The sequence below is a fragment of the Aethalodelphis obliquidens genome, unplaced genomic scaffold (genome assembly GCF_003676395.1).
Source record: "Aethalodelphis obliquidens isolate GAN/ISIS:26980383/991018 unplaced genomic scaffold, ASM367639v1 scaffold2, whole genome shotgun sequence".
NCBI lineage: Eukaryota > Metazoa > Chordata > Mammalia > Artiodactyla > Delphinidae > Aethalodelphis > Aethalodelphis obliquidens.
Window position 1 is genome coordinate 19,390,507 of NW_020837946.1, and position 22,811 is coordinate 19,413,317.

At 53.0% G+C, this 22,811-nt stretch overlaps 1 protein-coding gene across 6 annotated transcripts in view; it reads left to right on the forward strand.

The window, feature by feature from the left end:
• The window catches only part of TNS1 (tensin 1), a 204,983-nt gene that overhangs the window by 44,170 nt on the left and 138,002 nt on the right, over window positions 1-22,811 (forward strand). Inside the window, exon 1 of one of the 6 annotated variants that reach the window (XM_027121800.1) lies at window positions 22,653-22,753. The exons of 4 other annotated variants lie outside the window; for them this stretch is intronic. The gene's annotated coding sequence lies outside the window, so the exon portion shown is untranslated. Of the gene's footprint in view, window positions 1-22,652; window positions 22,754-22,811 lie in introns of those variants that run through there. One more of the 6 variants, XM_027121807.1, reaches the window with a different exon arrangement.

Consider the following 22,811-nt stretch of genomic DNA (forward strand, 5'->3'; position numbering starts at 1 on the left):
CGTGGTCTCTCTTTTTTTCCTGCTCAGTCTACTAAAGGCTTATCAACTTTGTTTACCTTTTCAAAGAACCTATTTTCTCTCTAACTGGCAGGGGTTTTCATTATAATCACTTTGTTTATAGCCACTGTTTGTTGAGTATCCTCTGCGTGGTGGCTACTCGACACTCATCTCATTGAATCCTTGAAAAACCACCCATGAAGCGGATATAATGGGCCACACTCTCAAATGAGAAAACTGAGATGTGAAGTGTTTGCACCAGTCATGAAACTAGCAGGCAGCTCAGATCTGAGTATCTGGCTCCAAAGCCTGATGACTTTTCATTACTTCCTTTTCCACTTTCAGCCTCTACTCTCTGCTGCTGAGGCTCGTTTTCTGAATTCTAAGGAGAAGAGCCATGGGTCACCATTCCCTTGCATCACCTGTCAGTGGGCCTCAGCCTTGCCTGGCGAGCCCATTAAGCATATTCCTGCCACCCTCAACTTTGGTTCGGTGGGGCTTGGCTTGGGCCCAGGGATCTGCATTACTGTCTAACACCCCCAGTGATTCTGATGCTGGGGTCCCTTGATAGCACCTGACTAACGTGTGTTTGCCCCTGGAGACCCCATTTCAACTCCACTGGGCACAGGGCCCTATGAAGCCACTGGTTCCTCCGGCTTCTGCTTCCCTGGCAGTGGGGGTCAAGGATGAGGTAGGTCTTGGGTGGGAAGCCATTTTATCTCCACTTTATAAAATATTTTGAGAAGTTGTAATAATCCTCCCTTCCCCTCAGTCTTCCTAGAGTCGTCTCTCAGAGTGCGGGGCCTTCAGGGGTTACTGAGTAGACTTGGAGTGTGTCATAAGCAGTCAGTGCACACGTGCGTGCACACCCACACCCACACCCACACCCACCTAAGGCTGGGAGAGAAAGTGACACTGAGCTGCGACTGGCTTCTCATTTTCCTGGAATGTGGCTCCCAAAAGGTCATATTTTTCAGCGTTTCTGACTCTGGGGCTGTGTAAACATCGCACGGGGGTTTGCTGCTTCTGAGAGACTGCAGGAGTTAGGAAGGGGAGGGTGGGAACCCAGAGCAGGGAGAGAAAGGCAAATGGGAGCTGGAGAATTAGAGCCAGAGAAGGAGACAGGAGGGGGAAATCCTGGGGTCCCGCTGAAACAGGACACATGGTGAAATGTGGAGGAGGGAACAAAGGCCAGCAGTTTCCTGCTAAGAAACAGCGAGCGTGAGGGATCTGGTGAGGGCCAGGGTCTGCGGTGCAGGGAGAGGGCAGATTAGAAGTTCTGTCAGTGGCATGGGAAGGGAGGGGACTCCTGAACCCCTGGCCCATGCCAGCCTCCCTGGCTGCTTCTGGCTTTTAGCTTGAGGGTCTGCAGTGTCCACTGGAACTGGCTGAGCAGGGAGAGCGAGGGAGAGATGGGCTTCCCCTCCTGGGGCGTCTGCCTTTGCTTGAGAGAAGCTGCTGGTCCTGAGGGAAGGCGCTGAGTTGCCTCCTGAAGACCCGGCCTTCTCTCCTGCTTGGCTCTCCCTGGGGACCAAGACTCAGTCTTGACCTTCTGAGCCTTCCAAGCCACTGGCCCCAAACCAGTGCTGGAGCCTGGATGTTCTGGTGGAGTTGGAGCCCCTCTGGCCTTGGGCTCAGGTGGATCTTGATTCTGCCGTTTACATGAGCTGCGTTATAGCGGCCAAATCATTCCACCTATGAAACTGGTCTCCTCATTGGTATAAAAACGCTGCCACTGATATGTCTCAGCCACCTTGCAAAGTTGGTTTGAGGATTAGAGAAAACGTAGGTAAAATCCTGTGGGCTCTTTCTCAGTAGATGATAACTCTTATTCTATTATTCTGAGACCCAAGGATAACAGACGGCTAAGTGTCCCAGAAACCCACTAGCCAGCAGGCCTGGCCAACTCCAGAAGAATGATCATGGCCCACATTCCATTACCCTCCCCGCACATTGATTTCCTCACCTGTGCTCACCTCTTGGCCCCCTGCGGTCACCTGCTGGCCCCACGTCCTCCTTTCTGCTCTGCCCCGCCCAGGACCTACGAGGCCTCTGCTCCCTCTCTCTGAGGGTTTTGGCCCCTGGCTGATGAATGACTTGGCCAATTGTTACCCGCAGCCAGCAGGCAGCAGGCAGGTCGGGTGGGATGATAGCGGGGGGCCATTAGGAGGAGATGGGATTGTGTGTCCTGGGGCACAGCGAAGTACAGAGCGAGTCACACATTAACCGCCTGGCCTGTTTCCACCGGCTGGGCCTGGGCACCCAAGCGAGGGTGTCCAGGTGTCTGGGTTCAAACCAGGTTCTGTTCAAGGAAGCAGGGAAGGAAGTTCACTTGTGGGTCATGTGTGATTGGAGGAGCAGCAGAAAAGCTCCAGTGCCCTTTCCTGCACTCCGAAAATCACACTGGCTTGAATTCCAGCATTAGTCTCTGGCTTACAAAGATCCTCTGTGCCTGCACGGACAGGATCATTTAATCTAATCCTCACAACAGCACTAAAAGATAGGCATTAATATAATCCCTCAGGGCACAGAGGAGGAAACAGGCTGAGATGGTTGAGCAGTGTGCTCACACAGCCAGGAAGGTGGTAGAACGGGGACCCAGGAGTTGAACCCAGACTCAGGGAGAGGCTCCAGGAGAGAGTCTGACCTGGAGGTGGTGTGGTGAGAATCCCGAGCCCGCTTCTGACTTTCCTTCAATGCTCACTAACTCTGTAAGCTGTTTAGTCTGTTTGTGACTTGGGTTCCTGATCTCTAAAAGTCATAAAAATAGTCCCTGCCTCCTAAGATTATTGTGAGAACTAAATGAGTGAATGCATGCTTAGAGTAATAGATAAATACCAGCAATTATTATCATGGCTCCCCTGTGAATGGGGTCCTAGGACAGAGGCTGCAGTCAGGTTGGGTGGAGGAAGTTCTGCTTTACTAAGCTTGCCTGGACCTCTAGGGAAGACAGTTGGAATGGTCCCCCCTGGATTGGGCTGTCTGGTGAGATGGTGAGCTCTCAGCAGCCATCTTGCATTGTGGGGAGGAGGTTGGACTGAGGGCAGTGAAGGTCTCTTTTGTGCTAAGACTTGGGAGCTTGGGAGTCAGAGCTGGATTGGTTTCCTGCTTTCCTTGCTTATAACTGAATGACCTTGGACCGTTTTCTTTTCTTTCTTTCTTTCTTTTTTTTACATTTTATTTATTTTTTGGCTGCACCATGTGTTAGTTGCGGCACGCGGGATCTTTGTTGAGCCATGTGAGATCTCTCACTGCAGTGCGCGGGCTTCTCTCTAGTTGTGGCATGTGGGTTTTCTCTTCTCTAGTTGTGGCACGCCGGCTCCAGGGTGCGTGGGCTCTGTAGCTTGTGGCACGTGGTCTCTCTAGTTGAGGTGCGAGAGCTCAGTAGTTGTGGCCCGCAGGCTTAGTTGCCCCATGGCATGTGGGATCTTAGTTGCCTGACTAGGGATTGAACCTGCGTCCCCTGCATTGGAAGGCGGATTCTTTACCACTGGACCACCAGGGAAGTCCCCCTTGGACGGTTTCTGAAGTGCCCTGATTCTCAGTTTCTCATCTATAAACTGGGGTTATGAAGACCTTCCTGCAGGGTTGTGGTGAAGATTAAATTAGCTAGACGTGGAGAGTGCTTTTCAGCTGCTGGTGCACAGTAGCCAGAGGTTTGTGGCAGCTGTGGTTGTGGTGGTGGCATCGTGGTTATTATCATTAGACGCCAGGTGTGGCTCTCTCCAGGTGATGATCCCAGAGCTGGAATACCCGTGTGTTCCACCTCGGCCAGGTCTGTTTGCTTTGCTCCCTGAGCAGTCTTCCTTCTTCCTCCTCTGCCCCCTTAGTTTGAGCATCTCTCATCTGATTCTCAGGAGTCTGGGGACCTTCTCAGGTTCAATCCGTCTTCCCTTCCAAGGACTTAATTTTTTAACAGTCCTCTGCTCTCATTCTGACCCCTAATCTGTGTCTTCTTCAGGACCCACTTAAATTTTTTTAAAATTTTGAGATGATGTTAAACTTCCAGAAGATTTGCAAAAATGGTACAAAGAGTACCACTATACCCTTTTCTCATTTTTTGGGAATGTTGACATCTTCTGGAACTGTTGCATGATTAGCGAAACTAGGAAATTAACATTGATCTGATGCTATTAACTAATCTACAGATCTTAGTAGCATTTGGCCAGTGTTTCCGTTACTACCTCTTTTCAGATCCAGGATCCAGTTTCAGATCCCACTTTGCATATATCTCTCACATCTCCTTAGACCCTTCCAAGCTGGGACCATTCCTCAGTCTTGTTTTGTTTCCTTTGACTTTGGCACTTCTGAAGAGTACTGCTTAGTTATTTTGCAGAATGTCCCTCAATTTTGGTTTACTTGATTTTCTATTTCCATCATTCCTTCTACATTTATTAATTGGAATTCTACTGTAAAGAACTGTACCTTATCCCCCATTTATTTATTCAATTATTTATTTATGTCTCTATGGAACCTGGATATCCACTTTACTTTATAGGTTATAATCCAATGCTATCATTATTTTTCTTGGATCAAATTGACCCAGCTCTGGCCATTGGGAGTTCCTTTAAGTTGGTGGGACCCATAGTTTTTGACCTCTCTTATTTACTCCCTGTAGCAGTTAGGGTTCTCCAGAGAAATAGAATCAATGGGATATTTATATGAAGAGAATTATTTTAGGGAATGGGCTCACACAGTTGTGAGGACTGGCAAGTCAGAAATCTATAGAGCAGGCTGGCAGGCTGACACCTCAGGTGGGAGTTGGTGTTGCAGCCTTGAGGCAGAATTCCTTCTCCAAGAAACCAGTTTTTGCTCTTCAACTGATTGGATGAGGCCCATCCACATTATCGACAGTAATCTTGATTTCAGGTCAGTTGACTGTAGATATTAACCTATCTACAAAACACCTTCACACACGCCTGGATCGTGTTCGATTAAATCACCAGGTGCTCTAATCTAGCCAATTTGACGCACAAAACTGTCACACCCACTCATTCTATAGGAAGCATGAGAGTCACTTGGTTTTTCATATGTCAACATGGGTGGGTGGATGGAGAATACAGGCCCCCTGCCTCAGGCTGGTTGGGGATGGAAGTTTGCAATCCTGGTCCAGGCCTCTTTAGTTTCCAGATTTGACCTTTGATTATTGCTCTCCGTGAGAGCTTGGGCAAATCCTTCCTTTCTTCTGTAAAGCTCGAGAATCATTGTTCTAGAGTGGGTGGATTTAGAAGAAGGGTTTTAAGTGCCCGCTTCTGAAGCCTGAGTGAGAACATACCTACCTGCTCCCCCCCCCCCCCCCCCCCCCCCCCCCGCAAGGCTTGGCTTCTGGTACCTTCCAGGACTTGCCGCCAACCTTCTAGGGATACACCTGGGGTACCCCCTGCTCCATCCTGGGAGAGGCTGAGGTGCTGTTAACCGCAGCTGTTCCTCTCTCTGATCTGATCACTTTGGAAGAGGGTCATCAGAGAGTCTAAAGTGGGTCAACCACAGAGCCCAGGCAGGAACTGTGGCTACGCGCACATACGAGTGTGTGCGTGCACACATGCGCGTGTGTGTTTAATATCCTGAAGTCGGATGGGGAGTACTTAGAGATACAGGGAGACCTTCTGGGACTTGAAACTGCAAGGGGCCCACAGGTGCTGAGCAAGGCTCTGTAACTGGACAGGGTTCCCCGAAGTTCTTAGACCACTGGGGAGGCGGGGGTGAGAGGCCTGGCTTTTCCAGAACTGGGGAAGGAGATGTGGAAACTAGTGTAAAGGGACCTTCACGCAAGAGGAAAAACCTAACTATATCCCAAAGACCTGCGCTGCTGAGAGGGCCTGGGCGTTCCTCCTACCTCCCTGTTTCTTTCCATAAGGGGAAACTGAGGACTAGGGCAGTTTCAGCTTCAGTAGAGGAGTCGGTATCAGGCACAGTCACTGGGGGTAACCAGATTATTTCCTTGGTCTTCGTGGAGGACAACCTAAGAGGAAATAGGTTGATACTGTAGCTGGAAGGGATTAGTTCTAGGAGGTGCTGGTGTGAGCCCAGGAACGGGCCCCAGGGGACTGAGGGGACAGCTGGGACCCCTTGATTGGAATCTCAAGAATAGAAATGGTTGTGTTTGGCAGGGGAGGGCTGGGCCTTCCAGCACTGGAATGTGTGTGTCTGTAGGGGGCAGGATGGTGAGCCCAGGCGAATCCTGAAGTCCCAGCCTGCCTTGCACTGACCTGGGGAATATAGCACAGGCCAGCTGGTGCCCCTTAAGACCACATCTGTTCTCGCACCACCGCTGTACCCACTGCTGTGAGCCCAGCCTCTGGGGCAGTGACAAGAGCCAGCAGATAGGACTGGTGCCAGTGAGTATCCTTGGGCCTTGAGCTGGACCAGCCTGAGCCTCAGTTTCCTCCTCTGTAAGATGGGGATCATGAAAGTAATGTCTAGCTCATCGAGTTGCTGTGGAGAGCTTTGGGGATGGTGCACCTCGTGGGGTGAATGTCCTATTCCTGGTTGGGGCGATGAGTGGGGGGCACCTTTATGTGAAGCTGGCACTCCTCCTGCCCCACACTCACTGGGCCAGTTAGGAAGGGCTGCGGGGGTCTCCCAGGACCGCGGTGCAGGAGCAGTCCCTCCCCTACAGGGAGTCCTCCCACTGCTCTCTGCAGCTGCCTCTCCCCCTCCTCCCCCACCTCCCCTCACCCAGGAGGATGATAAATGCACTGCCAGCTCCGAATAGGGCCTGACCTCAGCGGCGAAGCATCTCCCCTCGCCCCCCACCCTCCCAGCCGCCAGCCCTGCATTCCTGGAGAGGATGAGGTTGAGCTGCGGTGCTCACCCCTCCTTTGTCCTGCCGGCCGCTGCCCACCGGCCACTTCCTTCCATCCAGTCTCAGGAGAGCTTGAATGCCAAAGGGCCCAACTGTGGGCCTTGGATAGGAGAGTTAATAGCAATAATAATAATAAGAGCAGTTACCATTTATTAAGCAATTAGGTACCAGATTGCATGCTAAGCACATTGCATGGGTCATGTCACTGAATTCTCAAGACAGCTCCGTGAGGAGGTTGCTATTATTATTCTTCCAGTTTCAGCACCGACAGGAGGAGAAGGTGGGGAGGACGGGGGACCTGTCAGAGGCTCAGAGAGGTCAAGCTGCTTGCCCCACCTCACACAGCTAGCGAATGGGTGGAGCCAGAACCCCCACTGTGCTGCAGATGGCCCAATGGCCCCTGCCTCCCCGTCAGCCCCCCTCCCCCCCCCTTTCCCCCCTCCCGCCGCAGCATTAGGCTCCAGTCAGCTCGTCTGGACCCTGGACACAGGATGTGGTCCTGAGAGGAGGTGCAAGCACGGGAGACAAGACTTGCTTGGGGGACTGGAACTCCCTGGGGCATCCCAACTGCCAGGAAAGATGGATGGGGGTCTCCTGGGTGCTGAGAGCTTTGCAAAGGAAGATTAGTGTCCCTTCTCATTCCTTCCCCAGTTCTTAGAAGCCTAACGTTAGAGACCTGGGCAAGCAGGCAGCCCTCTCCAGGGCACTACCGTAGCGCCTTTGTTTTCAGGCCTATTTCAGGCTCAGATGGATAATGAAAAGATTCTTTTATTAGTATTTCCCCCGTGAACCTCACAATTTGAGAAATTATACTCACTTCCCCAGTTCTCTTAATCAAACGCATTTCGGCTACCAACTAGAAGTTCCAGGAGGCGTGGGATAACCTACCTCCCCTTACCGAGTTGGAATAATTCTGAAGCTCAGAAGTGTGATGTTTTGAAATGATGACCAAGGCTCACAGTCTTCCATTACTACCATCCAGTTCCCCTAGCGGTCTAACCTCCATTCAACTTGCTGCAGTCTTTCCCTTTCTGCTACTTCTGTGTAATTAGGTGTCCAGGCATCCCAAACCCGCTGTGCAGCGCAGGCCCTCCCGCACTTCCTCTCCTTCTTTTTCCTCCCATGATCATACGGCTCTTGTCCTCCTTTCCACCTCTTTCATTGCTTTAGCTCTTGGCTGGGCCTCAGGCTCCTGCTGGGCCTGGTTACCTACCTACCTTCAAGGTTCAGCTAGCAGCCTTGGGTGTCAGAGAGATGTGGGTTCAAATCCAGGCTTTGTTACCCCCTGGCCTTGGGGCCTTGAGAAGGTCACCAATTCTCTCTGAGTCACAGTTCCCCCATCTGTAAATGGGTAAGATATTGTCAACATCCAAGGACAGTCTGGGGATTGGAGATTCTGGAAATACAGAGCCAGGTCTGAGCTGCCCTTGGTAAACAGCAGCAGTCCACTGTCTGTCACCGGCTACGTCAGCACCGTCCACCACCAGCAGCCTGATCCACCCTCTGTGGCTGACGTCTCCGGTGTAGCTGCGTCCCTGCAGACAAGGGTGCAGACGGGGGCTTGGGCAGATGGTGAAAGACTCCCACTGTGGGTCAGTTATCGGCTTCCCATGCAGCGGGGAGTGTGGGTGAGCTCGTTGGTTTCCCAACTGCCGTCAGGCTTGTCCTCCTTTCCCATTTTACCATATCAGTCATCACCATCCTGCACTGTTACTTCATTTTTTAAAAAAATGACTTGCTTTTTTAACCGTTTACTCATTCTAAGTGATAGAATGTATGGGCTTAATCTATGTTTTTAATTTCTTGCTAAATACAAAAGAAATTAAAGTAAAGTAGTTGAGCCATGTTTGCAAGGAAAATCATCTTGAACACCACACTTTAGGAAACATGGATCAGATGAACTTACATATATATATTTTCCTTTGGTCAGTTCTTTATTACGGGAGATTTGAAACGTGTACAGAAGTATAGTATGATGAACTCCTTTGTATTCATACTCCTCCTTCAAAAATTGTCAGTTTCTTGCTGTTTTTGATTCATCTGTCCCCCTTCACTTTCTTTTCTTTTTCTTTCTTTCTTTTTTTTTTTTGCTGGAAGTTTTTTTAAAGCAAATCCCAGACATTATATCATTTCACTGTAAATACTTCAGTGCATATCATTAACAGATAAGGACTTTTAACTTTAACATTACCATAATACCATTATCGCAGTCAACATAATTAATAACATTTTCTTAAGAGCAGCTAATACCTAGTCTGTGTTCAATTTTCCCTGATTATCTCAAAAATGTCTTGTTTCGGTTGGTTGGTTTGAATCAGGCAGATGGACTTGGAAACTGTGCTCTAGTCTCTCTTTCTGTTTCAGTAATAATCACGTGTCTACAAGTATCATTGCCTCTGTCTCTTCACCAATCAACTGATGATACATGACCACTTTTTCTGATGGGTCCTTATTCCGTAGTTGCTATCTGTTTCCTCTTCCATCCATCCATCCTTTTCTCCAGCACAGATTTCCTTGCGGGCTCCCAAGTGGGGTCTCTGTCCAGCTGGTTGTGAAATCAGGAGCCCAATATCCTTCCCATTCCCAGCTTCCCTTCCCTGGCCTTGGCCTGGCTGGCCCGCTGCCTTGTGCCCAGGAAGGAGGGGGCTCTGGAGGGAGAGGAAGCCGGTGCCTCTCGGGTGAAGTTGGGCGGGGGAGGGGGGGAGCCCATGGGCCCACCTCCCTCGACGCCTCATCTGATGAATACCGTGTCCCTGCGACGTCCATGTAAGTCTGCTTGGCTTGCTCGGAGCTGGCGCCAGCGGGGAGCGCCAAAGCGGGTGGCCTTGGGGGTCACGTGGCTCTGGGAAGCCTTACCAGGCGGCTGGCCTGGGGCTGGCCAGGCCCTCGTGGGAACACACCCCTGCTTTCAGCCCTGTTCCCCACTGTGGCCCCACCCCTGGGGCCCCTGCCCTCTTGCTTTCATTGCCAGCCAAGGTCCTGCCCTCTCTGAGCCTGGTCCCAAGCTTGGGCTGCTGCTCTGTTCCTTTGATCCCATCTCCCTGGGGCTGGGAAAGTCATGCCCCAGAATCCCCGGGGCCTGCGTCCTTCCTCTCCCGCCTTTGCTTCCGAGGTCTCACGGCTCAGTCCTTTGCCTCCTGAGAAGTTGAGGGGATGGGGGGAATTGGGTCCTCTTCCCAGATTTCTCCTTGAGATCCTGGTGGGGAAGCCTCAGCCCTTCCCTGGGTCTTAGTGTTCTCATCTGAGAAATGCTCAGAACAGCGCTTCACTTCAACGAGTGGCCAAGAGGGACATTTGAGGTTTAGGTGTGTGTGTGTGTGTGTGTGTGTGTGTGTGTGTGTGTGTACACGCATGTGCTTGTGAGCGTCTGTGGACCTGTGTGCACGCAGGCTTTAGAACTGCAGCCCTCGAACATGTGTTGGGCTACAGGTGAGAAAGAGACTGAAGTGAGGGCTGCCTGGCATCACTGAGGCCCAACAGAACTTTCCAGCTCCTCACCCCCGTGTATGAGCGCATCTCATATTCTCCCTCTGCTGCCTCTTTCCTTCGGGTATCTCAGGTTCCACCTCCATGTCTTTGTATCTTTGTACTGTCTCTTTCCTGTCTGACTTTTCTCTTCGTGTCCATGTCACTCTCTCCCTCCTGCTGTGCCCCTCAGGACTCTGTAGGTACATGTCATCCTCATGGTCCTGCCTTGTTCCCCAAGTCCCAGCCCTTTGTCCTGACTCCCCAACCCTTTGTCCTGACCCACAGCTGTAAAAGCCAGAGACTCTTCCCTCTTGACTCCATGCATGGGGGGCCCATTTGTCTCCCAAGTTTCTTCCAAAGCACTCTGTGGCTTGGGGGTTTGGAGGGCTCATGTCCTCCTGCCCTCTGTCCCAGCAACACCCCTCCTTCCCCAAGGCAGCTACAGATGCCCCAGAGCACCCCTAACGCCTGACATCTTTGTGGAGGTGTTGCCCTCATGTGTGTGTTACTGAGAATCCCCCATTCCCGAGCCTGTACTGAATATGACGATTTTCCCTGAGAAGAACGATCCCTGAGATGTCCCTGATCTACCCAGTGGCACTGAAATTATGTGACTTAAGAGTCATCCAGGACGCAGGGTTCTTTGAGGTCCTGGAAAGAGCCCTGGCTTAGGAGATGGAAGACCTGGGTTCAAATTCTGGGTCTCTTCCTTTCCAGCTGTGGCGTCTCAGGGCACCTGCAAAATAGCAACAGTATGGGTGATGTCATCGAGTTGTGGAGAGGGTGGGGTGAGATGAGGCGCCCAAACGCCCCTTAGCAGTGGTGGTGCTGGGGGTCTGCAGTATCCTCCCCGTTGCCCAGGCTCTGCCCGGCTGGAGTACGCTCAGTACCGGAGGTGGCGTGGGGTGCGTTTGTCCAGCTTGGAGGGGCTGGAACGCAGCAAGGACAACCTGTAGTTTAGTCCACTTCTCAGGATGAACACAGACCTCCTCTCTTGCCTGCGTGGGTGGGTGTCTCTGAGGGGTCCCTGGGGAGGGGAGAGTGCCAGGTCCCTGGCCAGGGCGTCTGTGCTGGTGGCGCCGGCTCCTGGGGCACCTCCAGGATGGTGCTGCGGGTGGGTGGAATCCACAGGGGTGAGACACCGAGGCCAAACGTGCCGAGGATGCTTGGGGCTGCTTATCTCTGGCCAGGAATGTGCTGTGGTATTATTAGCCGGCAGCCTTCTCGCCTTTGGAATAATCACCCCAGTGTCGTGGCAGACACCTGTCCAGCTCTGCCTGCCCAGACAGCCCTCGGGTGTCTGCACTGAACCTCCCGTGGCTGGAGCTCATGTGTGTGCCTGTGTGTGTGTATGTGTGTGTGTGTATCCATGTGTATGTGTGTGGGGCACGTGCCTGTGTGGGTGCAAGTGTGCCTGTGTATCTGTACTGTGTTTTCACGTGTGTGTGTGCAGATGTGTATGTGCACATGGGTTTAAGTGCACATGCTTGTGTGTAGTGTGTAGATACCTGTGCAGGCATGTGTGCATGAGTGTGTGTATGAGTACGTGTGAGTGTGCATGATTATGTGTGTCTGTGTGTGGCCCTACCTGGGGGAAGCAGGAAGCCCTGAGGAGGCCTGGGAACAGGAGGGAAGTAACGGACAGAGGGGAGGCTGATGACCCCGCCCTGCCAGGGCGTGGTGAGAGGCTGGGAGGCTGGATTGGGGCGGGGGACAGCAGGCAGATGCGCAGGGCAGGCAGGAGGGGCTGCTGGGGCTCTTGGCACTTGGGGTCTGGGCCACTCCCCTTGACTGGACTCTTCAAGGCAGCATGTTAAAGAGCCTGAGGCCGGCCAGCCTGAATCCATCATTCACTAGCCTTGTGACCTTGGGCAAGTGACTTAACCTCTCCAAGCCTCAGTTTCCTCATCTGTATGATGGTGATAATAATAGTAACCTGCCCAGTAGAGTTATAGGGAGAGTGAAGAAACAGTGCCTGACACACGCACAGAGCTTGATAAGTGATAATATATCACCATCATCATCATGACTATGGACCCCTCTGTCTGCCCTGCATCTGGCTTTGACAGTTCCTCTCTGGCCAGGATCTCCAGGCAGAATGCGCGACCCCCGGCTCATCTCCCTCATGGCAGGGCAATGAGATGGCGGCCTAGAGAGGGCACAGGAATGGTCCAGGGTCACCAGGAAGACGGGCAGAGCCATAAAGATGCAGCCCCTTGGCTCCTGGCAGCACCTTCTGCCCACAAAAGCTACCAAGGCTCTTTCTGCCTCGCTCGTATTTCTGGGTTGGCAGTGCCTTGCCAGGAAGGAGAGGTAAGGAGAGTCTGGCAAGCTTTCTCACCCAGGCCAGCTGCTGCGGACAGCCCAGGACGCATCTGTTCACCACACAGTTTCTTATGGAACTGAGGTTTCCATTCCCTGTCTTAACTACCCTCCAATGCGTCTTTGCTTTTGAGCTCTCCAGATCCTGCTGCAAATCCTGACTCTCAGATGGAGAGGAGTGGGCCCCAGCGGGGCCAGGCCCCAGGATCCTCGCTCCCTGGCCCAGTCCTGCCCAGGAGAGCTGGCCATCTGGCTCTGGACTGTGGTGCTCGCACCTGGTTGGGCTACCCTGGTCGCACCTTCTACCCCCAATTCCGGCCAGATGGGAGTGGAATTCCTAGGAAGCGCTGGGCCCCCACCTGCCTTCCCTCTGCCCCTACTGGCACATCCGCATCCTGTCCCTCGCCCTGCTAGGCCTCCCTGGAACTCCCGGGTGCCAGGACGGCTGCCCCCTGGGGTAGCAGGCCCAGGGTGTTGCCAGGAGTGTGGAGGTGGGAGTGGGCACTGCGGTGCCTCGGCATGGGGGGCGGGGCTGGGCAGAGGCAGGTGGGATCTGCCCGGATCCCCGAGTGTGCACAGGCTGTGATTGCCCTGGACGCCGGCCAGAGAATTGTTTTTCACAACCACCACCCGCTACCGGAAGAAGAAAAAAAAGGAACGACAACAAAAACAACCACCAAATTTTTTTTTTTTTTTAATCTGCTGTTAATGGCCGATTGGCTGTACATTATTAAACAGGCAGCTGGAGATCTGCCAGGGAAGGGCGCTTGAGCCAAGACTCACAGCCTGAACACAACGTTCCTAGGAAAACAGTCACCTGTGGGGTCCCCGGGGAGGAGGACCCAGGGGGATTGGCCCTCGCCCGGCTCATCCTTCCCACCTCAGCCTCTGCTCTGGTCATCTTGTGGGGAGCAGGGCCGTGCTGTGCCTGGAGCCCAGACATCCTTCGTCCGGGCCCTGTGGCTCCCTCGCCGCCCCAGGGGCCCGAGCTGCTCTTTCCCTCCTCACGGTTAAGTGGACAGGCTCCTGCTTCCATCCCACGTGGCTGAGGCCAGCGCCGGCTCTCCTGGGGGCTGGGCTGGGAGCTGGGCATCTGGTCCTCTGTTCGATTCCATTGAGTTCCTCCTTGTGGTGACATTGGGACTCCCTACGTGTCCTCCCTGGGCTTCAGTTCCCACATCACTCCAAGGAGAGGACTGGGCTGGTCAGCACTAAATTCTCACCAATATTTTGTGAGCCCTGACTGGGTGGCCTTGGGGAGAGGCTGGGGTGACTGTTACCCAGACTTTGGAGCACTTCTTGCTCCTCCCTGATTCCACTGGTGAGACCAGGAGCCACGTCTCATGCAAGAGGGTTTGGCCACTGGACCCGTTCACATCCTTTTGGAAGTCCCTCCAGCTATCTTGACGCCAGCCAGGGTAAAGGTCAAAGGTGTGAAGGTGACATCAAGTGGGAGAAAAGCAGAGGGTCTGGAGTTAGGGCGACTGCCATCTTGGTGAAGCCAGTGCTGTACTAGGGTGCACAGATGGGAGCACAGTATGGGGTCCGGGTCACGCCAGGGTGGGCCCACTGCCTTCCACATGGTCAGGCTGCTGCTGGCATGTGTGTGTGGGGACATTAGTTTGGGAACTGATCCTAAGGAACCTTCTCTGAGCCTCTAGAGATAAGATGGCAGAGCGGTGAGGAGTACAAGCTGGGCTTCCCTCCCATCACCACTGTTTCTTTGCCGTCTTACTATTATTGACATTGGGCAGGTGACTTCACCTCTCGTGTCTCAGCTTCCTCGGCTGTACAAAGTCGGTTAGAATAACACCTACTCCCAGGGCTGTGGTGTGGAGTGAATGAGCTTGTGCATGGACAGGGCCCGGCATGTGTGAAGGGCACACTAGCTGTTGGGAGGGAAGTGGTACCTCCTGCTGGTGTTCTGCTCTTCCTCTTCTTGTCACTGTGTGTGGATGTGTCTGTGCTGCTGTTTGTTCAATGTCTCTCCTCTTCCAGACCTTGAGGGCAGGCTCTCCACCTGCAGCTTGACCCACTGCAGCGCTCACAAAACATTTGCTGACTGAATGAATAAATGAACAAATGAATGAAGGTTAACTGGAAAAGGATCAGAACCAGGGAAACACCTGAGCACCTAGAAAGTGGAAAGATCCAGAAACTGTGAAAGAGCTGGGAACGTTCAGCCTGGGAATTGACTGTTCTGGGAGGTTGTGAGTGACTCTGTGTGTGTGTGTGTGTGTGTGTGTGTGTGGTGTGTGTGTAAGATTTTTGAATAAAGCTTTGAAAAGGTTTGTTCTCTGAAGTGGAACCAGGAGCCTCGGGAAAGCAGGCTGCCTCTCAGTGGTGGGAGCTGCCTTGAATGTGGGAGGGACTCGGGGCCTGAGGTGTGCAGGCAGAGACTGGGGGCACGCCTGGCACAGGGGGAGCCCTGACTCTCAAGGCCCTGAGGTCCCTGCTGACTCGCTGCTGCTTCAGCTGGAAGAGTAGTTGCAGTCCGAGCCGATGTCTGTGAACTTCAGTTTTCTCATCTATAAAATGGGATTAATAATGGTCAATACCCATAGGGTTGTTGAGAGGATTAAAGTGAGTTAATACCCACGAAGCTCTAAGAACATGAAAAGCACTCGATAAATCTGAGCGTTTATCAAACAGGACCAAAGAGCTATGGTGTGGCTTCCTCAATGCCACATCGATGGCTGATGTGAAGGAGTAGGATGTGGGGGGAGCATAACCATACGGGGGCTGCTCAGGCCAGACTCTGCACTCAGCGCCCAGAGTGGTTAAGTGATTTGCCTGAGGTCACACAGCCAGTCAGTGGGTGGCCAGCCTTCAGACTTGGTTTGTACAACTCCAAAGCCTGGACTCTCTCCCCTCCACTCCTCAGCCTGGGCAGGAGGGGGCCAGCTTTCTCTGATTCTTACCCCCTGGGAGGGACAGCACCTCATTGCAAGGTGGAGCAGAATGACTGTTATTCTCTATTATTCTCTATAAGAACCTAAGTCCTCAGGAAGGAAGTCTCCAGCTCTGTCCAACACTGAAAGTACTGCATAATTAAGAAAATATGGGGAGAGCGTGAGAGTAGGACAAGGGTTGAAATTTTCAGCAGCTCATTGCCATGGGGCCCAGGGCAAGGAGAGAGTCATAAGAGGAACACTGGAGGCATGAGGTTAGATGTTAGGAAGAAGGAATGGCGAGATGAGGGGCAACTTGAGGGGGTGCAGGGAAGGGAAGTAGAGGCACAGAAGGGTGAGGAGGTGGACCAAGGCCATGCTGGTGATAAGAGAGAGGAGGGAGAGGAACCCGAGGTTTGACAGGCCCTCGGCCACTGGGCAGCTCCAGACTTTGGGCAGGGGTGGCCGGCTAGGGCCAGTCCCCACAGGGCTACTGGGCAGTGTCAAGGAGGCAGTTTTAGGGAGTAGGAGGCCAGTTGATCAGCACATGAGCCAGCCTGGGACAGCAGGTGCAAACGGAAAGTTCAGCCACCAGCCCGCCTCCTTGCCTCTTCCAGCCTGGCAGCTGGCTTGTCCTAGAGGTCAGCTCTCATGCTGGGGCCAGCACGCTCTCTGCTGATCAGTCCCCACAGGCCTGGCTTTGTCAGGGTGCTGTCCTGTCCTTAGCAGCTGCTCAGTCCCTGGCTGTTTCTGCCTCTTGGACATTCAGAGATGAATGGGAAATGGTCCCAGTCTCAAGGAATTCACAGATGCAGGGGCAGAAAGACAAGGGAGGTGTACATGGGCATGGAATTTGCCCTGGCTCACCTTCCCAAGACAGTTTTTCAAATATTTGATCATCTGAAATAAAAATTGGGCCCAATCTCTCTTGTGCTTTTATTCAACAAATATTTATTGAGTGTGTGCTGTTGTCCTCCTCTGGATGCTCTTTGGTTTATAGCGAATAGAAGAGAACTTGGCATTTCTGATGGTGTCTGAGCAGCGTGGAGTAGAGTGGAACTTTCACCTTCTTTCATCTGGCTTCTGTACCTCTATTCACACAACCAACAGTGCACGTACCTTTTGGGGTCAGCCATATCCTATTGCCCGCTGAACTGAATTTGTTTTCACTAAATCTTAGACTTTTCCTTACATGATTAATTAATTCAGTTTTTAAAAAAAATGAATCTTGAATCTTAGTTCAGGACTTTACTCCAAGAGAAATGCTTCCTTGGTAATTTTGGCCTTTTTATAAAGTCAGTTTTGCACTTCAATTCAGTTCCATACCTTAGTTCTTCTTTCTGTTTTTTGTTTTCTACGTGTGCTTGGTGAGTCTCCATTCTGAGTCCTCACCTAGTTACTGATAAGTATGTCGGACAAGCCAGGGCAGAGGACAGCGCCCTTTGGCAAGTCAGGAAGCTGACATTGATCTATTAATCAACACCCCTTGGCTTGCTGGCTAGGAATCCACTCGACTTTCTATCTTTTCTCTAAGCATTTCATCATGGATCCTGCCAACACCTTCCTGAAACCCAGATAATCTACGTTTGGGGATTCCCCAACAGTCCAGTCCAGGAACCGTATAATAATGGGGTTAGGGTGGTGGATGTGGCTGTGTGAGGGAGGGTTGCGGGCTCTCCCCGAAAGGATCCAGGCTGAGCCAGTGATCATCGCTGGGGGAGACCTAAGAGGAATCCTGTCCTGGAGGCACCTAAATCTCAGGGTCCTTCCTGCTTTAAAATCGCACTTCTCGGGGGAGATAGGGATTTGTGTGCAGTCAACTGACACCAGCAGCGACTTTCTGCCAAGGATCAACATCTGCCTGGAAACGTGTTCCAGGAATCTTCCAAGGGACCTGAGAGGTTATCGGATGAGGAGATGAAAGCCAAGAGGGGCCGAGAGTGACCTTTGGTCCCCAAGACAAAGCAGGGCTGAGCAGGGCTGGAGCCCGAGGCCCTGACTCCCAGTTGGAAGCTCTTGGGGCTGGGTCCCACTGCCTCTCCTGGCTGGAAACTGAGGCTGGCTCCAGGGAGGGAGGGGCTGTCATCATGTGTCTTGGGGACACACTGTTGGCAGACTGTTTTCCCCATGCTTCCCCAGCCCTCTGATCCTCCACCCTCAGACTGTGGTGCAAATCTGAGAGTAGGACCCCTGAATGTGGAAGGCCTCGTGCTTCTCCGGGGGGGGGGGGGGGGGGGGGGGGGGGGGGGGGGGGGGTGGGGCCTGACCCTGCCTAGGTCTGGCCTGAGTGTTAAGGATGACAAATAGTAAAGGAAGCGACCGTTGACCTGGGCTGTGAAGCCCAGCCTCAGGAAGGAAGGGAGGGAGAGGGGCTCTGTGGGGCAGCAGGGCGGGGTTTGGCTTCTGGAGTCAGCTCTGGAGGGTGCCCCAACCAGGGGGTCCCAGGGGTGGCCCAGAGATGACAGCACCCTGGAGGACAGCCCAAACTCATCCCCAGCTGCAGGGGGGTGGTGTGGTCAGAAGGGGGAGGGTGCAACCCGAATGCACAGACTTTGACCAATTGCCTAGGGCGACCCCCAGGGCCTGGCTCCCAGCCAGCGTGTGTCAGGTCCAGCAGGATTCTGAGGGCCAGGGTCTCTTCCCCTGGGGTCTGGGCATGTGGCCCTGTCTTCTCTGTAGTGGAGGGAGAGGGAGAGGCAGAGGGCGGGGCCAAGGGCCCTGGGGCGGGTGGCTCCGGGAGGCCACTCCCCTGCCTCCACCCTAGGAAGATTTCAGGAGCCAATCCCTCCCTGCTAGGTGTTTGTGGTCAACTCTTAGGCCAGCTCTGAGGAGCTTCCCCTCAGTACTGTAAGAGCCTGGGAATCTGGCCCAGCGAACGTGGGGATCAAGGGGCGTGGTGCCCTCCAGGGGGAGTGCTGGGACCTGGAATGCCCAGTTGTGCCATATGGTGACAGAGCCTTGAGTTGGAAAACCTGGATCCAAATTCCTCCTCCTTCATCAGCTGCTCTGTGACGCTGGGTGATCGCTTAACTGCTCTGAGCCCATCTCTAAGACTGGGATAAGAGTCATAGTCACTTGCCAGGTTTTAATGGGGGTCTGCATGGAAAAGCACATGGAAAAGGTTTGGTGCAGGGTGGGCGTTTAAATAGGGGTGAAAATGAAATGAAGGAGCCAATGAGTTCAGCTGTGGGTTGACACGCCTCTCCCTCACAGCCCGCTGTGGGGCTGAGAGGCCCGGGAAGCCGGCATTCAGTGCTCTTGGGCCTTGACCTTTCTTTCTTTTGACTTTCTCTTGGCCCTTTTTTCTCTGTCTCTCTGTGTCCTTCTGTCCCCCATTCTGTCGCGTCCCCTACGCTCCCCATGGCAATGCCTAACTCAGCACCTGGCCCCGACGAGAGCAGTTCATTTTCCCTCTCTTCTCTGTGGCTCCATGGGCGGCCCGCCACCCCCAGCTCCCTCTCCTTCATCCCTCTGGGTCCCTGCTTCTGACCCACTCTTTGTCCCACTCTCTCCTCCTGGCTTTTCTGCCCTCCGCGTCTCTAGCGTCTATCTGCCACTAACAAGTATCCATTGAACGCCTATTAGATGCCAGGCACTGCCCGGCTCCTTTCTGTGTTCTGCGTCTCCTTGCCTCCCAGCTGCCGCTTCTCTCCCTCCCGCCCCGTGCGGCCTCCTGCCCTCCCTTCCCCCAGCTGCACTGGGCTCCAACACTGGTATTATTCAGTTTTATGAGAACCCCCCCAAGGCCTGCCCCTGAATGGACCAACCACAACTGGAACCAGATGTGCAGTGCTGTGCTTGGGGATGGGAGGGAGGAAGGGAGGGAGGGGGGAAAGGGGCATGGACTGGCTCAGGGAGAGGGGAAGGAGGGTTGGGGGATGGGAGATGGGAAACCCTGGGAATCCTGAGTCTTCATCAGCCTGGAGGAGGAGGAGCTGGGAGGGGACAGAAGGGCTGAGCAGGCTTCTTCGGGAAGCAGTTCTGGCGCTGTGTGTGTGTGTGTGTGTGTGTGTGTGTGTGTGTGTGTGTGTGTGTGTGTGTGTGTGAGATCGACTGTGGGACAGCTCTTGGAAATAAAGGGAACGGCTGCTCTTCTTTGAAAGCCTCTAGTTTCTTGACTTCCTCTCTGTGTGGTTTTTAGAGATTTGCTGAATTCATGGTTCTGTACCCAGGTGTTGGAGCAGGAAGGCTGGGACAGAGGGAATGATGGTGGAGTGGGGGATGAGAGCGGCTGGAGGACGGTGTTTCTCAGAGCCCCCTGCATCTGCTGCAGCCCTGGGGTGGGTGGGATGCTCCTGGGACATCTGTGTATCAGTCTGATGGTCCCCATGTCTTAGCATACTCAGGTTTTCTGTCTGTGATAATATAACTTTGAAGATAAAAGTCTGCATACAGTTATCTCGGTACAACCTTGTGCAGAATTAAGCATTTAAAAGAGCCCTTTCATTCGATTTTTAACTCATCATCCATCCATCTCTCCATTGTTCATTTATTCATTACACATTTATTGAGAATCTACTAGGTGTCAGCGTTGTGCTAGGCACTGGGCAAAGTTGGAAAGGAGAAAGAAAAAGACAAGTAGATCTTTGCTCAACTATTGGAAGATACAGGAGTGCACCCGACAAGTGTATGTCACAGCGTTAGCATTTGAGCGAGAGCCCCGGGTATTCAGCAGAGGGGTCAGTACCTACCAAATACCTGGAGAAGGATCCATAGAGAATGTGGCTTTTGAACTGAGCCCTGAATGATGTGATGGCAAGGCTCAACGGGCAGGGCTGCACCACAGAGGGTCTCGAATGTCATGCTGCAGAGCTGGGACTGGATACAGTAGGTTGTGGGGAGCTAGGGACTATCTGATGTCAAGCAGGATGATAGTAGGTGTGGGTTGGAAAGAGGCGACGGGGAGGATAGCACTTCTGCTCTTCTGTGACCTGGGAGAGGGTTCCACTTTTATTTTCTTATTTTAATTTTTAAATTAAAAAATTTTTTTGGCCGCACGGCATGGCATGTGGGATCTTAGCTCCCCGACCAGGGATTGAACCCACGCCCCCTGCACTGGAAGCACAGAGTCTTAACCACTGGACCGTCAGGGAAGCCCTGAGGGTTCCACTTTTATAGCAGACCCCCCTCTCTACCTCTAGAAGAGCCTAGATGGCTGACATGGACTACTGTCACTTCCCTCCCCTGACCAGGGCTGACCCAAGCCCCTGAGCAGCCCCTGGTCTGCAGGGGTGTGAGGGTTAGGCAGGATAAGGCTATTTGGAGACAACTTTGTCTCAGAGTTGGGGCAGTGAGGGCTGGGCAGGGGCCCCAGGAGGCCTGGGCCAGGTTTTCCTACACAATCTCAAGGGCACGTTCTGTGGAACCAGGTCTTTCCCATCTCTGGTCAGTTCCCACGTACTTACAGATTGAGGACACTGTCAAGGTTGGTAGGTTCTGAGATGCTGGAATTTGGGACTCTGGGAGGCCAGCCACAGCTGCTGCCCCATCACTGCCCACCGACTCTTCCCATCTGGGAGGGGATGAGGTCATCTTGCTCTGGAGGCAGGGGGTGGATGCAATGAGGCCTCCGTCTCTGCCCTCCCCACGTAAGGTCCTGAGGAGGTGCCTCTCTCCCCGTCTCCGTCCTCCTGGGCTTCACTGTCACGGATTGGGGGGGGGGTTGGGGAGCAGCCCTCTCACGTGCTGACCATCTCTGTGATGCTGGCCCCAGATGCCACCAAATCTTTCCTGAGGCTGTTTGTTCCTCCCGGTGCTCCCTTATCACTTTACTCTTTGGAAAATTGAAGCCTGGGTAAGGGTTTGGCTGGATTCATAAAATCAGTGAACATTAGAACCAGAAAAGATCTCTGAAGACCTTTGGATCCAAACTCATCGGCCAGCAGGGGAAACTGAGGAGGCTCAGAGATGCAGGCCACTGACCCAGGACCTCACAGGAGGGTGGCCCAGGTGGCCAAGAGAAGGACCTTTGAATCTCTGGAGGGCTGAGTGGTAGGGAGCTTGTCTCTGGAGCCAGCCCGTCGGATCCGAGCTCCTGCTCTACACCATCCTGTGTGGTCTTGGACAAGTCAGCTAACCGCTCCAGGGTCACTTTCTTCAGCTAAAATAACAAGGGAGATTCGAAGATTAAGTGAGAGAGAGGGAATATTCTTTAAGTGCCAGGCGTACAAATAGGTATGCAGCAAATGACTTTTTCCTTCCCCTCAGAATAACCCTATCTGCTTCTTTTATCATTTGTATGGTACCCCAGACTTCAAATCACATTTCCCCCAATATTTTTAATTGTAAAAATTTTTTTGCATATCGAAAAGTTGAAAGGATAATATGGTAATCTCCCTGATTCTGTAATAAACACGTTGCTACATTTGCTTTATCACATTTCTATCTCTCCCTCCATCAATCCGTCTTATTTTTATTTTTGGATGTATTTCAAAGAGAATTGAAGCATGCATTTCATTAATGAGAGTTCAGTTCAAATCATTTTTGAATATACAGTCACAAACGTCCTAACTCAGCCCAGAGAAAAAAGCCAAGATTGTTATCCCACATTTGACAGAAAAAAAACAACAACAAAAAAAACAGGTTCAGAAATGAGATTTTAGGTCTCCAGTCACAAAATGAGTTGGAAACAGCATAAGGCAGAGCGGTTTACAAAAGTTGGGAGTTGCTATTATTATTATTGTCTCACCAACCATCCTTCTCCACCCAGTAGCCCTTGGGCCATTTCTCTGTAGCTGTGTCTCTTCCATGGGGTCCTGGACCTCTTGGCATCCTGCCCCCTCTGCCCCGAAAGCCCTCTGTCCCTCGCTTCAGGTCCCCTGGGAGGCTGCTGGGCTGGCAGCCATGGGAGGGCACCCTTCTTGGCATGCCTTGCCGCAGGCATACGGGCCCTGCCGCCCAGCTGGCCGAGCTGGGAGCTGGACGTGAATGCCCTGGCCGAGTGCTTCAGGGGTTAAAGGAGGCGGCGGGCAGACTGCTGGCCGGCTCCGGGAAGGGGGAAGGAGGAGGCGGTGCGCTGACAGCCCGCCCGCCTCCACTGCCAGGGGAGGGAGCCTGGCGAGCTGCGCCCTTGCTCAGTTCCCAGTAGGGGCCCTGGGACCAGCTCTGCCCCCTGCGCCAGCTCCCTGCCTGGACACAAGGCTCACTCACGCCCTCCTCTCGGCAACCAGCTTCTTGCCAGCCACAGCTGCTGCCCCATCACTGCTCACCGCCGCCCCCCGTCCTGTGAGCCCAGACACCCATCCCACCCAGTGGCTCCTCTGCCGGAAAGGTGAGTGTGGGGTGTGTGTGTGTGTGTGTGTGTGTGTGTGTGTGTGTGTGTGTGTGTG